At 35.3% G+C, this 13,700-nt stretch overlaps 1 long non-coding RNA gene across 1 annotated transcript; it reads right to left on the bottom strand.

The window, feature by feature from the left end:
* Positions 1-398: 398 nt before the first annotated feature.
* On the bottom strand, positions 399-12,988 carry LOC145681510 (uncharacterized). The gene is made up of 3 exons (XR_014130796.1): positions 12,935-12,988; positions 7,260-7,398; positions 399-1,328 (listed from the first exon to the last, which is right to left on the bottom strand). It is a non-coding gene; the product is annotated as an uncharacterized LOC145681510 (long non-coding RNA).
* Positions 12,989-13,700: the final 712 nt, after the last annotated feature.

Raw genomic sequence — 13,700 nt, 5'->3', positions numbered from 1 at the left:
ATTTCAACTTACCGTGTCGATGCATTAACCACTAGGCTACTCACTGTTTCCGAATAGTCATTCATTCTACCACTCCTGAAGTCAGTGCTCAAGCAACCAGACCGCATTGACTATACCGCAACTTGTGAAGTACTTGGGCAACCAGTGTCTATACTACAGAACCCCACTGGTGGTAAGATTTATACATGATAAATGGGGAAAATAACTTATTTTATATCATGTAAATATTTAATGCGATATACAATCGATTATTTCCTTGAGTTATCGTATATAATAGAGAAATTATCCTTAAAATGATCTAAATTCCACCATCCTACATTACTTATGATTACATTACAAACGGAAAGCCAAATAAAGGAATGAACCTTTAAAAGAGAATACATAAAATAAAATCCTGTAGATTTATTGAGAATAATTACAGTAGTAATTACTTAATTTTACATTAAGTATACATTTGTAGTACACAATATATTTAATGTGAATACATAAACAAAAAGTCTATATTAATTTAACTCTACTAATTGCATATCGTACATTATAATAGTTTGAAAAGTATATACACCTCATCAGTGTATCAATTTTACCAAGTTTTATATAACATTTAAAAAAAAACACTTACTTTGTAAGAAAAGCTCGAACAGAGTTGCACCTTACAAACTTTTCCTCACACCCTAGTATTGTAGTTCAGAAGATGACTGTACCAATCACCTAAAACCAAGCAGCAAAATCATGCGTTTACTTACGTCTCCCCTCCCCTCAACACATACAAAATAAGTTAAACTATTTCTTGAAAAGTTCTCTGTCACCTTCATCTAAGAATATATTTAACGATACGAAGTAGGTATATTATACATTACTTTAAAATCTGAAGTGTGATTTAACTGCCATAAATTAAAACTCAGCATAATATGCACGCAAATTAGCTTAAATGAGTACCATACACATCACACGAAACGAGCTATGCCAATAAAAAAAATCACAGTCAATAAGAATTAATTAGATCTTCAGTCTAGATTTTTAAATTGGTGTTATGTTGACGCTATGAATTTTGGGCTTTCTACACTAAATGTCCCTATGCCAAACTCTCTATATATAAAACGTTTTTCGTCGAATCTGCAAATTGAGCAAGCCGCGCGCTAATGATGGGAGGCTGATGATAGTTCATCACACAGGAAGACACTTTGAAATGCTAGGTGAGTCACAACACTTTCTTCCTTTTTCTGGGATTCATCCTTACTTATGGTCAAATTTGGTACCGTCTATGTAGTACCTGTGTGCGGCGTACCTTGAAATCATCTTGGTTGATAGCCTCCAAACACAGTGGACTCCTAAAATAAAGCAATTGTTGTAAAATTACTATTTGTAGCATGTGTGGCAAAATTTAAAAACGAAAGATATCTCACACGCAGTGGCTCCGCTGAGATCCGAACGAGACAATTATGTTTGCATTTGATATGTTATAACTAGATGAATCCCAAAGTTATACGTGCCACCGGGCGGAATATCGTGAGTTACAACATATTTTGTAATGTAAGAACAACAAAAAAATTACCTGGCAGAATAGTTTGAACCGAGTCATTTGTTCGGAAACGGCTGGGTAAGTGGAAAACTCGGAAAATACGTATTCCATCATTTCCAAGTACACACTTTTTTCGGATAAAAAAGTTTGCCCCAGGGTTCTTGCAGGGTCTCAGACGGGGTCCAACTCAAAATTTTCAAATGGCAAGGGGTGTTAAGTAGCACATCGTTTGAAAGCTGTTGTAAAATGAAAGAAAATGCAGCAAGTCTCGACTCTCTACGACAACCCTGTGCAAAATGGCGGAGGGTCAAAGTGTAAACAAAAACAATTGAAAAGTCCATGGTCACCCCTATAAATCTTAAACGGTAAGACAAATGTGAAAACAGGAAAGGAAGTGTGGCACTATTTTCAAAGTACAACAATTTAACTCAAAACGTCTTGTCCCAGGGTCCCAGGTGGGGTCTAACTAAAAAGTTTCAAACGGTAAGAGAGGCAGAACATCGTTTGAAAGCTCTTGTTAAGTGAAAGAAGATGGAGGACATCTCGACTTTCTACGACAACCCTGTCCAAAATTGCGGCGGGTCAAAATGTAAATAAAAGCTTAATTGAAAATCTATGGCCACGTTGAATCCAAGATGGTTGCTTAAAACCTATATCGAAAGGATAAGCATACCTAACTGCTGAAGCTAGGGAAGCTAAATTTGGCATTAATGTTGATTAGTACGGTAGGTGACGAAAATATGCGAAATGTTTAAAAACGCGACATCTTGAGTTCAAAATGCCGCACTATGTATCGAACGCATGTCCGTCCAGCTCACACCACTAGTGTTGGAGAAGCGAAATGTGGTATTTGCGTTTATGGTTAACAGTAGGTATCCACAAAATATTAAAGACTATAATCTGTAATCCAATATGGCTGTCAGCGTAAAAGATGAGTTCGTATATAAATATGTTATTTCTTGGAATACTGTGACCAAGCAACAAAGTTTGACGCAGCTCGATGTACTAAAATGACTTACACATGATTTAGTACTACTCGCCAATCTTGTAAATGAATCTTTTTTTTTTTTTTTTTTTTGTTTTGTTTTGTTTTGTTTATTTGGGATTGCTTGAAGTATTGCGATCAAACCAACGTATGCCATGCAAATGTAACCATCACGAATACGTTGCAATAGAGCCCCAACCTACTGGTCCAGCAAGTCCTTTATGCATGAACTATGTATGACAAAATTAGAAAAAATACTCGAAGATATTCAACTTTTGTTTAGCAGTATGAGTAGGAAGTCAGAGTTGTGTGTTCATCGCATATTCGTTATATTCAAGTAAATGATGTAGAGAGAACCGTGACGAACGTGCATTAAGAACAAAACGTATGTGTTGTTACCGAATGAAATAATAGTTGCAGTGAATCAAAATTCAATTCTTCTTTACTCTTCCTATTAGTTCTAAATACATAATAGAGAAAAATAGAGATTCAGATTCGTACTGTTATGAATGACATAGATTTTAAGCGGCCATCTTGGATTCAAGGTGGCCATAGTTTTTTAAATAAGCTTTTGTTTACATTTTGACCCACCATAATTTTGGACAGTGTTGTTGTAAAAAGTCGAGACTTGCTCCATCTACTTTTATTTAACAAGATCTTGCAAACGATGAGATACTTTACCTCTTGCCATTTGAAACTTTTTAGTTGGACCCCACCTGGGACCCTGGAACAAGAGGTTTTAACTTAAATTGTTGTACTTTGAAAATAATGCCACACTCCCTTTCCTATTTTCACATTTGTCTCACCGTTTAAGATTTATAGGGGTGACCATGGACTTTTCAATTAAGTTTTTGTTTACACTTTGACCCTCCGCCATTTTGCACAGGGTCGTCGTAGAGAGTCAAGACTTGCTGCATTTTCTTTCACTTTACAACAGCTTTCAAACGATGTGCTACTTAACACCCCTTGCCATTTGAAAATTTTGAGTTGGACCCCGTCTGAGACCCTGCAAGAACCCTGGGGCAAACTTTTTTATCCGAAAAAAGTGTGTACTTGGAAATGATGGAATACGTATTGTCCGAGTTTTCCACTTACCCAGCCGTTTCCGAACAAATGACTCGGTTCAAACTATTCTGCCAGGTAATTTTTTTGTTGTTCTTACATTACAAAATATGTTGTAACTCACGATATTCCGCCCGGTGGCATGTATAACTTTGGGATTCATCTAGTTATAACATATCAAATGCAAACATAATTGTCTCGTTCGGATCTCAGCGGAGCCACTGCGTGACCCATCCTTCTCAGAATCAAGGTTAAGTCAAACGAAGCGTTTTATGCGTTTTTTTAAAATATATATATATATATATATATATATATATATATATCTTACCTCAGGCTATCCAAAACACTAAACCATCGTTTCCTATACTTTTGGAAGTTATATACTAAATATCTTAATAACTGTCACTCAAATTTGGTACGCTGAATAAAGTTATAGTGTAGATATAGAATTGAAACTATGATCCAAACTTAAAATAATGATATTACAGAACACAATAAACTTAACTTAGGATGAAAATGGAAACTGTAGATGCATGAGTATTACTGAACGAAGGAAGAAAAAAACTCAGCTAGGTTACGAGTTTGACAGAGTTCATACACAGAAATCATTCGGTGGTTTATATTTCCAGCTTCGACTTAAGAGATAAAGAAGATAAACTCACTTTAAAAAGTTAAAAAGAAAAAAACTTTTAAAAGATTTAATTTATTCTGAATTTTTGTTCAGTATTTGTAAATAAATAATGTAGAAAACCGACACAGAGCTTGCCCGCTGGACTCTGGCGCCCTAACCCCAACTCCGCTATTTGCATGCCTGCCATAAAATAATAGAGATATAAACTTTTTTTAAAAAAAGTGCAGATTAAGGGTAGCTTAATATTTACATTTTTTTAACGATACAGTATGGCGCTAAATTTGTCGTACAAAAGCAGAGGACTGTTTCCTGAGAGTAAAACAAACAAAAACGTTCCAATAAACTTAGGGCGAAAAACCCATCGTTCACGTGTTATTGGCTGCCGAAAACATGAAAAAAATCAATTCTAAAGGTCCACAGCTCCAAAACTATGGTTCCTACCAAAGTCGGGTCAAGACTTCACTTAGGAACTAGTATGTGCACTATCTAAAAATACATGTTTTAGAATCCTAAGGAATCACCCCTCTGCTTTTGTACACCGAATTTAGCAGCATACTGTATAAATTAATAAGGTAGAACTATATGTGGTCCTTCTCACTATGCTCACTTATATATATCTTAAAGGTTAGTGATAAATAACACCAGCCCTCTGCTCCTATACCACCCTGTGATACCGGAGCAGGACGTTTGGACGCAAAGCCGTATATCTAAATAGGTTAATCTACTTAAACGGGTTATAATGCATTTCAAAAATAGAAACCGGATGATTACGTACTAAAAGCCTTAAAAATAGGCACTAATATCACTAAAACTCAAAATAGTTGCACAACCTAAAATTAAGAAGTTCGGAAAGGCTAAATTTGATGCAAATTTTCTTTAAAATGCCATCTTCAAAACTAAATTTTCGTTACGTTATAGTCCTATGGCAAACAGTCACTAAAAGTCTCAGTTGCAACAAATGCTTAATTTAGTTCTATTTTTGTATAATGCAGAAAAAATGGGTCTAATTATTGTGTTTTTAGAATGATATATCCTAATTTCAGGAAAATCGGAGACAATGACCTGCAGAACTTTTTTTTCAGCATGAATCTATATTGGGCTAAAATAAAATTTGCTGTAGGCATCCTACAACACCTCAAAGTAAACTTCTGTGAAGTTATTTTTACAATATCTCTAACGAAAAGGATATTCATAACTTCAAAGCAATTCATAACACTGCATTACTGCTTATTACTACGTATTTGCAACACAGATAATTGGAAAGGAAACAACAGTGAAACAAGAAGTAAACAGTGAAATCTAATATACCTATTGAACAGGGTTGGCTGGTTTAAACCAAGGTTTAAACCAGCTGGTTTTTTCAAAAAAAACCAACTGGTTTAAACCAAACAACAAAAAAATGTTCGTAAAAGTGTGTTGTAAAATCTTGATGAACACACATTTGTGGGTTATCACGTTTCACTCCCGTATATTATTCGTATTATATTCAGACCTAAATTCCCCATTCATTACTCCAAAAGATTATACTACAAAAGCAACTTTTTTTTTATAAGTTTATAAATGTTTATTTTGTGATTTTTTGTAGTTGTTATTATTGTTATGTAATTGCAATCGAAGAAAAATTCTAAATATTGTTGCGTTTCAATGTTTACTATTGATTAAAAAAACTGAAAATGCCGTACTTTTTGTGTGTGGGGGGGGGGAGGGTCATACAGACCCCACGAGAGGCATTTAGTGAAATAAGTATCTTTGGTATCTATTTATGTATAAATGAGTCTGAGCCAAATAATTCTCAAATAATAATTCGTATCTTTACTCACTTTTCTTATTGATATGCAGATTAAGTCGGTGTATTTCTTTAATTTGGACCAATAAAAGTCGTTGTTAACTAACTTGAACTAAATTAGTTCTTCTGTACTCCGTAGTACTTTGAAATTGTTCATATGTAATTCTGTGTAATGGTTTCACTTGTGCAACTGTTTATCTTTTTGTCCTGAAATGACTCTTGACAGTTATATTAAGAAGCATGTAAAGATCAGTACAACGTTTTTTTTTTTTTTTTTTTTTTTTTTTTTTTTTTTTTTTTTTTTTTTTTAATATCAGGATTCCTTCATGAGTGAGTCGGCAGACGTATCGCATTTGTGGCCAATTAGTCCTGGTTCCGAGTTCAAATGGAGGACAATTTCTCTCGGATGTAACTCGAGAAGCGATTTTTATTCCGCTTTAAGCTTATGTGACCCCTTCCAGCATAACCCGGTTGTTGCATAATAACATCAAGGCGAAACAAACTTATTTCTGTCCATATATGATATGAATATATAGAGCAAATTATTTAAACCATAAAAACCTGGTTTAAACCAAAAAAACCTGGTTTAAACCAAAAAAACCGGTTTATTTGGTTTTTTAAATAAAAACCATGGTTTTTGCCAACCCTGCTATTGAATAATTTACTTTGTCTTATGTTACAATTACCATGACGGAATTATGGGCCAAATCCAGCATTATTCTGCAATGTCAACAGTTTCAAAATTCTGCACGGTGAATTCTTTCATCAGCTTGAATATATTTTCTTCTTTCAGTTCAGTTGATTTTGAGTTTAACGTCCCGTAAACAGCGAGGCTATACAAAACGTGAACCTACTGATTAACATGGAATCCGAACCACGACGTGAGCTCTCGTCGGGAATTTTCTCCTTTTCTTGGGCGGATCGTCTTCTCGAAGCATTGCCTCGCGTCCTGCTTCTCTTTTTTCCTTCGAAATGCATCAATAAAGCGCCAAATCAGTCAATGTCGTTCCTTTACGTTCGATATATTATAAAGAACCAAAGTTTGTTTATTTTGGGGTGTCATTGGCTGCCTACAGTATATTTTATTTGACCCATTCTTCCTATTTAAATGTATAGTTAGTGCCTATTTCTATGAAAGTTTATTAATATTATAGTCTCAACTTTCTATTAATACAATAGTCTCAACTATATGATTTAATGGGCATATCGAATAATAATAATAATAATAATAATAATAATAATAATAATAATAATAATAATAATAGTAAATACTCACTTCCTGAACTACCCAATACATAGCATAAAGAACACCATTTTCATTCCAAAACCAGCTCGTATTCATTTTTTCTGATCTCTTGGAACAGGCCAATACTTAATAAACATTTCTTATGTTTTGTACCATGTGTTTTAATAATCTATTATAGAAAAAGAAAATGCAAAAAATTAAAATATGTACAGTATTTTACAAATTTTAAGTCACATCCTTATAGTAACTAAAAATTAATGAGAAACTTAAGTTGTTTATAACTTAAATTAGCTGTCCTTATTAGATATCTGGTGCCTTCCACTTCAATTCAGGCAAAAAAAAAAAAAAAAAAAAATAATAAATAAATAAATAAAATTGTACCATCACCATCTCAGATATTGTTCAAACTTTTATTTATAGGAACTAGACATGTTTTAATTTTGGGACCTTTTTTTCTTTGTCGGAAAAAAAATCCCGCCAAATAATGACCCATTAAGGACGGGGAGTACAATTCATGAACATACATAAGTAAGTTTAAAATTTGACATGGAAAATGGTCAAATTCGGAGCCTCACAATTCAGCTATGGAGACATGTAGAGTTATAATTCTTGTTGTGGTATGTACATAGGGATATGAATAAACTATATTTTATTACAGTTTGGTTTGCGCATGCGTATCTTTTTGTACATAAATTAACAAATGAACGTAAGGTTATGTGAAAAGTCGAAGTTTATGCTTTTTTTGAGCACTTCCGGTTCGAATTTTAAATTCCGTTTTCACGGTTGGTAAGACCTAGTTACCCGCTTTCCACCCCCCCCCCCCCAAAAAAAAGTGTCGCTTCTGTGTGCAACCGTTTTATCGCAAAAAATTCGAGAAATCGTCAAATTTTCAAAAATCGCCATTTTCTCAAAAACATCATAATTTAAAATTCTTAAATTTTGTCAGATGGTTCAACTGTACATGAATAATAAACACACCAAACAGCATTCTCGACCAATGCTTCATGAACGAACTACAGCCTTTTGAAGTTAGCGAACTTTCGTTAACTTTGAAGTCACAGTTGGCAACAGTGAAAACAATGAAAGTGCAACAAAGAAAGTGTAAAAAAAATGCTACCGCAAAGCATCGTGTAAAATTTCAAGAAACAAATTCTATTTTACTGCATGTGGACTTCGCTTAAACTGGACTGTTATTCTGCAAAGGGAAGTTCAGAGTGATCACTGGAGAAACGAGCAAATCTCCTTCTTTACGGGAGTGATATATTATTATGGAACAACTGACTGTTTTGCTGTAATAAGCGACGACAAAACACACGACTCGTACTCATAGCCATGAATAAGATTCTAAAAATACTCGAAGAAAAGCGAAAATATAAGTTATAGAAAAAGGTTCGAATACGTAAAAATAAGTGTCTACAATTTACCAAACCGTTTCAGTGATTTCTGATGGTGCTGCATTCCACTTTAAAAATTGCTTTCACATGTCCAAAACGCAGACAGGTCCGATAAAGCAGTGGCTTTTCAGTGAAACCGGCCGCGGTAAGGGTCTCTGCGACGTATTGAGGAGAGGGGGGATAAGAATATGGCAACATGGCAAAACGAATAACAGATTCACAGTATTAAACCTGCAGAAGAAAAATGAAAATGAAATGAAATCTTTGTTTTACGTCCTACGATTATGCCGGTTAGGCTAAAGGATACGGTGATGATGACTAATGAATGAAATGGTGGAATGAAGAAAGTGGGAGGAAACGGGAGAACCCCTAGAAAACCCACGCACACGGTGTTTGTACACCAGAAAGTTCACTTGGCGGTGGCTGGGATCGAACCCAGGACCCCAAGCACCAGAGGTGAACGCTCTACCACTGAGCCACCGCGGCCCCTACACCTGCAGAAGAATTCGTGAGTATAGTGCAAGTACCAACTCCGTGTATTACTCTCGTCTTGTCGCCAAGAACCGAATTCGGCAATTAAACAAATAAACAAACAAACAAAAAAAAAAAAGTGGGAAAGTGTGCGGTATTTACCGAAGTCATCTTTGGCTTTTATTGCAGTAACGGGTCATCATGGACTAACTTCACGCTTTTCCCAAAATCGAGCTTCTGCAATTCAAAGTGTAGATTTAAGAAATCTGCAAAAATGAACTTTTGTTACATACATATATGACAACCAGTGATGGATAGCAGAAATATTATCAATAAATCATAAATTACATGAAATTGAAGTGTTCTTTGTGTTTCCACGAGGCGCGGTGGCTCAGTGGTAGAGCGTTCACCTCCGGTGCTTGGGGTCCTTGATTCGATCCCAGCTCGCACCGTGTGGACTTTGTGGTGGACAAACACCGTGCTCGTGGGTTTTCTAGGGGTTCTCCCGTTTCCTCCCACTTTCTTCATTCCACCATTTCACTCATTTCTCATAATCACCGTCTCCTTTAGACTAATCGGCATAAATGTGGGACGTAAAACTCCAATATTTCATTTCATTTTTTTTCTTTGTTTCCACATGGTTCTTCAACAGGGTACAGATTTCCAGAACAGAATAAGAGAAGTAAATATAAGTGTTTTGTGACTATTGACAACGTGCTATGAGTTGTGAGTGCACCAACACCTATTGGAGCATCTGAAATGGTTGCATGCTATTAGCGAAGAAGACACTAAGCAAGCAAATAATTACTGCAGTGTGGAAAAAAATCAGTGAAACTTTGTTTCCGAAAACCATTTTAAGTAAGTTTAAAATTTGTTTCGTAATCGTAATTTTCATCTCAGGTAACACCGGTTTAAGAAAACGGAGTAAGGGGAGGTAACGGAGTCATCATATTATTTCAGAGAGCCTTTTTGATCAAAATAATAAAAAGGAGCCAGGAAAAACTTTTATCCTTTATTTAAAAAAAGGAGCCAGGAAAAACTTTTATCCTTTATTTAATGAATGTGAACCACAAACATCATCAAATTGTTGCACTTTCATTGTTTTCAGTGTTGCCAACAGTGATATTCAAGTTAATGAAACTTCGCTAACTTCAAGAGGCTGTAGTTCATTCATGAAGCATTGGTCGAGAATGCTATTTGGTGTGTTTATTATTCATGTAAAGTTGAACAATTTGACAACATTTCAGGATTTTAAATTATGGTGATTTCGAAAAAGGTGATTTTTGAAAATTTGACGGTTTCTCGAATTTTTTGCGACAAAACGGTTGCACACAGAAGCAATACAATTTTTTTTCGAGAAGCGGGTAACTAGGTCTTATCAACCGTAAAATAGAATTTTAAAATTCGAACCGCAAGTGCTCGAAAAAAATCGCAAACTTCGACTTTTCAGATAAACTGACGTTCATTTGTTAACTTATGTACCAACAGATATGCATGCGCAAACCAAAATATAATAAAATATATTTTATTTACATCCCTATGTACACTCATGTCCAAAATGATTGTCGCATATCTATAACTGTCTCCTTGTGAGAATATAATTTGATAATGACTTTGCAGGGTACTATTGATACTGATACTACATGTATAATCGGGAAATGTATAGTCGTAGTAAATTTCAGAGGAAAAGTATTACAAACACGAAAATTAGAATGAGTAAAACAAAATGTTGCTAAATGGACAAGAAAGTTTCATTGTTCTTATTTACTGCTCCTTTGACATGAAATTTGCCACATACATGTCTTTCCCGATTATATACATACTAACATTATAAGAAATACCGGAAGAATTCGTTATCAAATTATATTCCTAAAACAACATATTTATAGACATGCGACAATAATTTTGGTCACGAGTGTACATACCACAACAAGAATTATAACTATCTGTTTCCATAGCTGAATGTGAGGCTACGAAGTTTACGATTTTCCATGTCCTCTAAAATTCGTAAATTGTACTTCCCGTTTTGATGGCCCATTACTTGGCGGGAAAATGTTTTCCGACAACACAAAAAATACGGGTCATTGAAAAAACATGTCTAGTTGCTATAAAAAAAAGTTTCAAAAATATCTGAGATGGTGATGGTACTTTTTTTTTTTTTTTGGTTGATTTGAAATGGAAGGCATCAAACACTTATGTTATTTATATGTTGATTCACTTTGCAATAGCAATCTACATGTAACGTTATATCGGAACCTTACATCTAATATAATATTTATCATAGGTAGAAATACGTAATACGTAATGCATAGTACTCCGTAACGAAGGTATTATGAACTCAAGGCATTCTGTAAAGTGATTATGCAGAACCACAGGAGTGAAGTAAAGCTATATTAGATGTAAGGCATAGTTGTATGGGATATAAAATTTTTGCACTACCCTCGGTTACGTGCATATCCACCGTCGCTGACATGCCCGCTCCATACGGAATGACAGTGTGAATATAAGTAATTACTGTCAGTGCACCCTGCACAGCATATTGAAATGAATCTTGAGTAACAGTGAAAGCATTGTATGTGTTAGTGGGGTTAAGTTCCAAAGTTGGTCGTCCGTATCTAGTAAAATTTGGAAAATTTACCGGCAAGAAATAAATTTGCTTGTTCGTGTGCTTCATAATGTATAAGGAAAGCGAAAGTTGTGTTTATTTTCTTTTATAAACGGTTTTAAACATGGAACTATTTGGCAAGCGGAGGGAACTACTTGGCGCAAGGTTACTTCATGGTAGGATTATGGGAATGTAATGAGCATTTGTTTTTGAAAACATTGCTGGTGCTAATCAGGAAAAGCCATTAAAAGTAAGTATAAGTCATGGCTTAATAAGCCTAAAAATAAATTGTAGAGAATGTGGTAAGCAAATAACTATAAAGAAACGTGGAGAAAGTTATATTGTTTACTGTAACGTTAAGTGACATAACGAACAAAGCAGCAATTTTCTAGAACACAGACCCCTCTTCCCATTTAGCTGTAATAAAAACAGAAAACAACGTGCCCTGCGGGGCACTAACCCGTCTCCACTCGCTAACGGTCACTCGGCATTATTATGTGAATTAAATGTAAAACTTTGGTAAAGAAAGGAACCAATTATTACACTTTTAGCCAAAACCTAGGTGGACGACCAACTTCGGAATAACTGCCTGTTAGTGTGCTATTCCAGTATCATCGTTTATGCGCATAACCCCCGTCGCTGACGCGCCTGCTCCCAACGGACGCACCCTTGTCACTCGGGATTTCGTGCTGCACTCCTGCCCTGTCTCAGTTAGATAGCACTTGTGCTTTTCAGTGGCAACCTAGCACAAACTGGTTTGTGTTTTATGCACTAGTTAATTTACAACGCCCGCTCCAGCAGGTATACTCACTCAGAAAGGAGAAATTACACAATAATTTTATGAAAATGGATCAAAACTTACCTAACCTTAAGCTAACCCCTACCCTATCCTACTTATTTATATCTTACTCTACTTTACCTTACTCTACTCTACTATATTTTTTCAAAGGGCCCTAATTATCGATGCGCAGTTGGAGCGTGTCTTGTAGTACTTTTGTGGTAACCGCTACTATTTTCACTTTAAAATAAATTAACTAAATAAAATTAGAGATTACAGAATCAATCTACTTTCTAAGAAACTTTTCTCCATGAGTAAAAGAAACCGTTTTTGCTATTTCAAACATATTTGTCAATAATTACGTATATTCCTAAAATCATCACTTGAGGAAAAAAAAGTTGAGGTTCATGTATTAATTAAATCTTCATATTTTAAACACAAAGAAAAATATACATACCTTCTACGCCTAAGTTCCTTGCGTCGTCTGCTTTCACGCAAAACAAAATTTATTTCTCTCGTAGCGCTCAATTCCTCTACCAGCGTTGCCAGACTCACAGCTCGGAATTATTCTAAAACCTGATCGAAATTATGCTAGATTCGGTCAAATTATGCTAGATCCTCATAATTACTAATTGAGGAGTTTTTTTTTAAAAAAAAAACGAAGCTGAGATACGTTACCGTAACTTAAAATATGCAGAGCGCAAGAATGCGTGGATAGAACTCAATACTTCACGCACCAAAGCTTTAACTCAACTAAACTAGTGCAGTCGTTGCCAGACTCAATGGCGTATATATCGTATAAATGAATGCAAAGTGTTTGTTTACATATTTTGAAAGAAAATTACCTCGCAGCATAAGCGGAGTTGGCAATTGTCTGCCTGGGGGGGGGGGAGATTTTTGGTCGGTCTCGGACCTTTAATTTCAGGAATAAAGATGGTAATGAAGCCAGAAATAAAGATAGTGAAGTTGTCAAAAAATTGAGGGGAGAATAGCCCCCATAGCTCCGCCCATGCCTCGCAGTTAAAGGATTAGAAAACCCTGGGTGGAGCCAAAAAAAAAAAAAAAAGCCGTTTCTAACTTACTTCGGAAAATAAGACTGCCTGTATGGTTTACCGACTATATGAATCAATGGAAGAGGATGCATTTCTGCCGTTCTTTTTCTTCCCATGACCAACTTCTTTCTCATCTCCAGGTTTTACGGCTTTTTGATAAACTTGCTGAAA

Source organism: Thermobia domestica, chromosome 3 (genome assembly GCF_964235325.1).
Source record: "Thermobia domestica chromosome 3, izTheDome1.hap1.1, whole genome shotgun sequence".
NCBI lineage: Eukaryota > Metazoa > Arthropoda > Insecta > Zygentoma > Lepismatidae > Thermobia > Thermobia domestica.
Note: the sequence above shows the minus strand (reverse complement) of the source record. Positions and strands in the feature narration are given on the sequence as shown.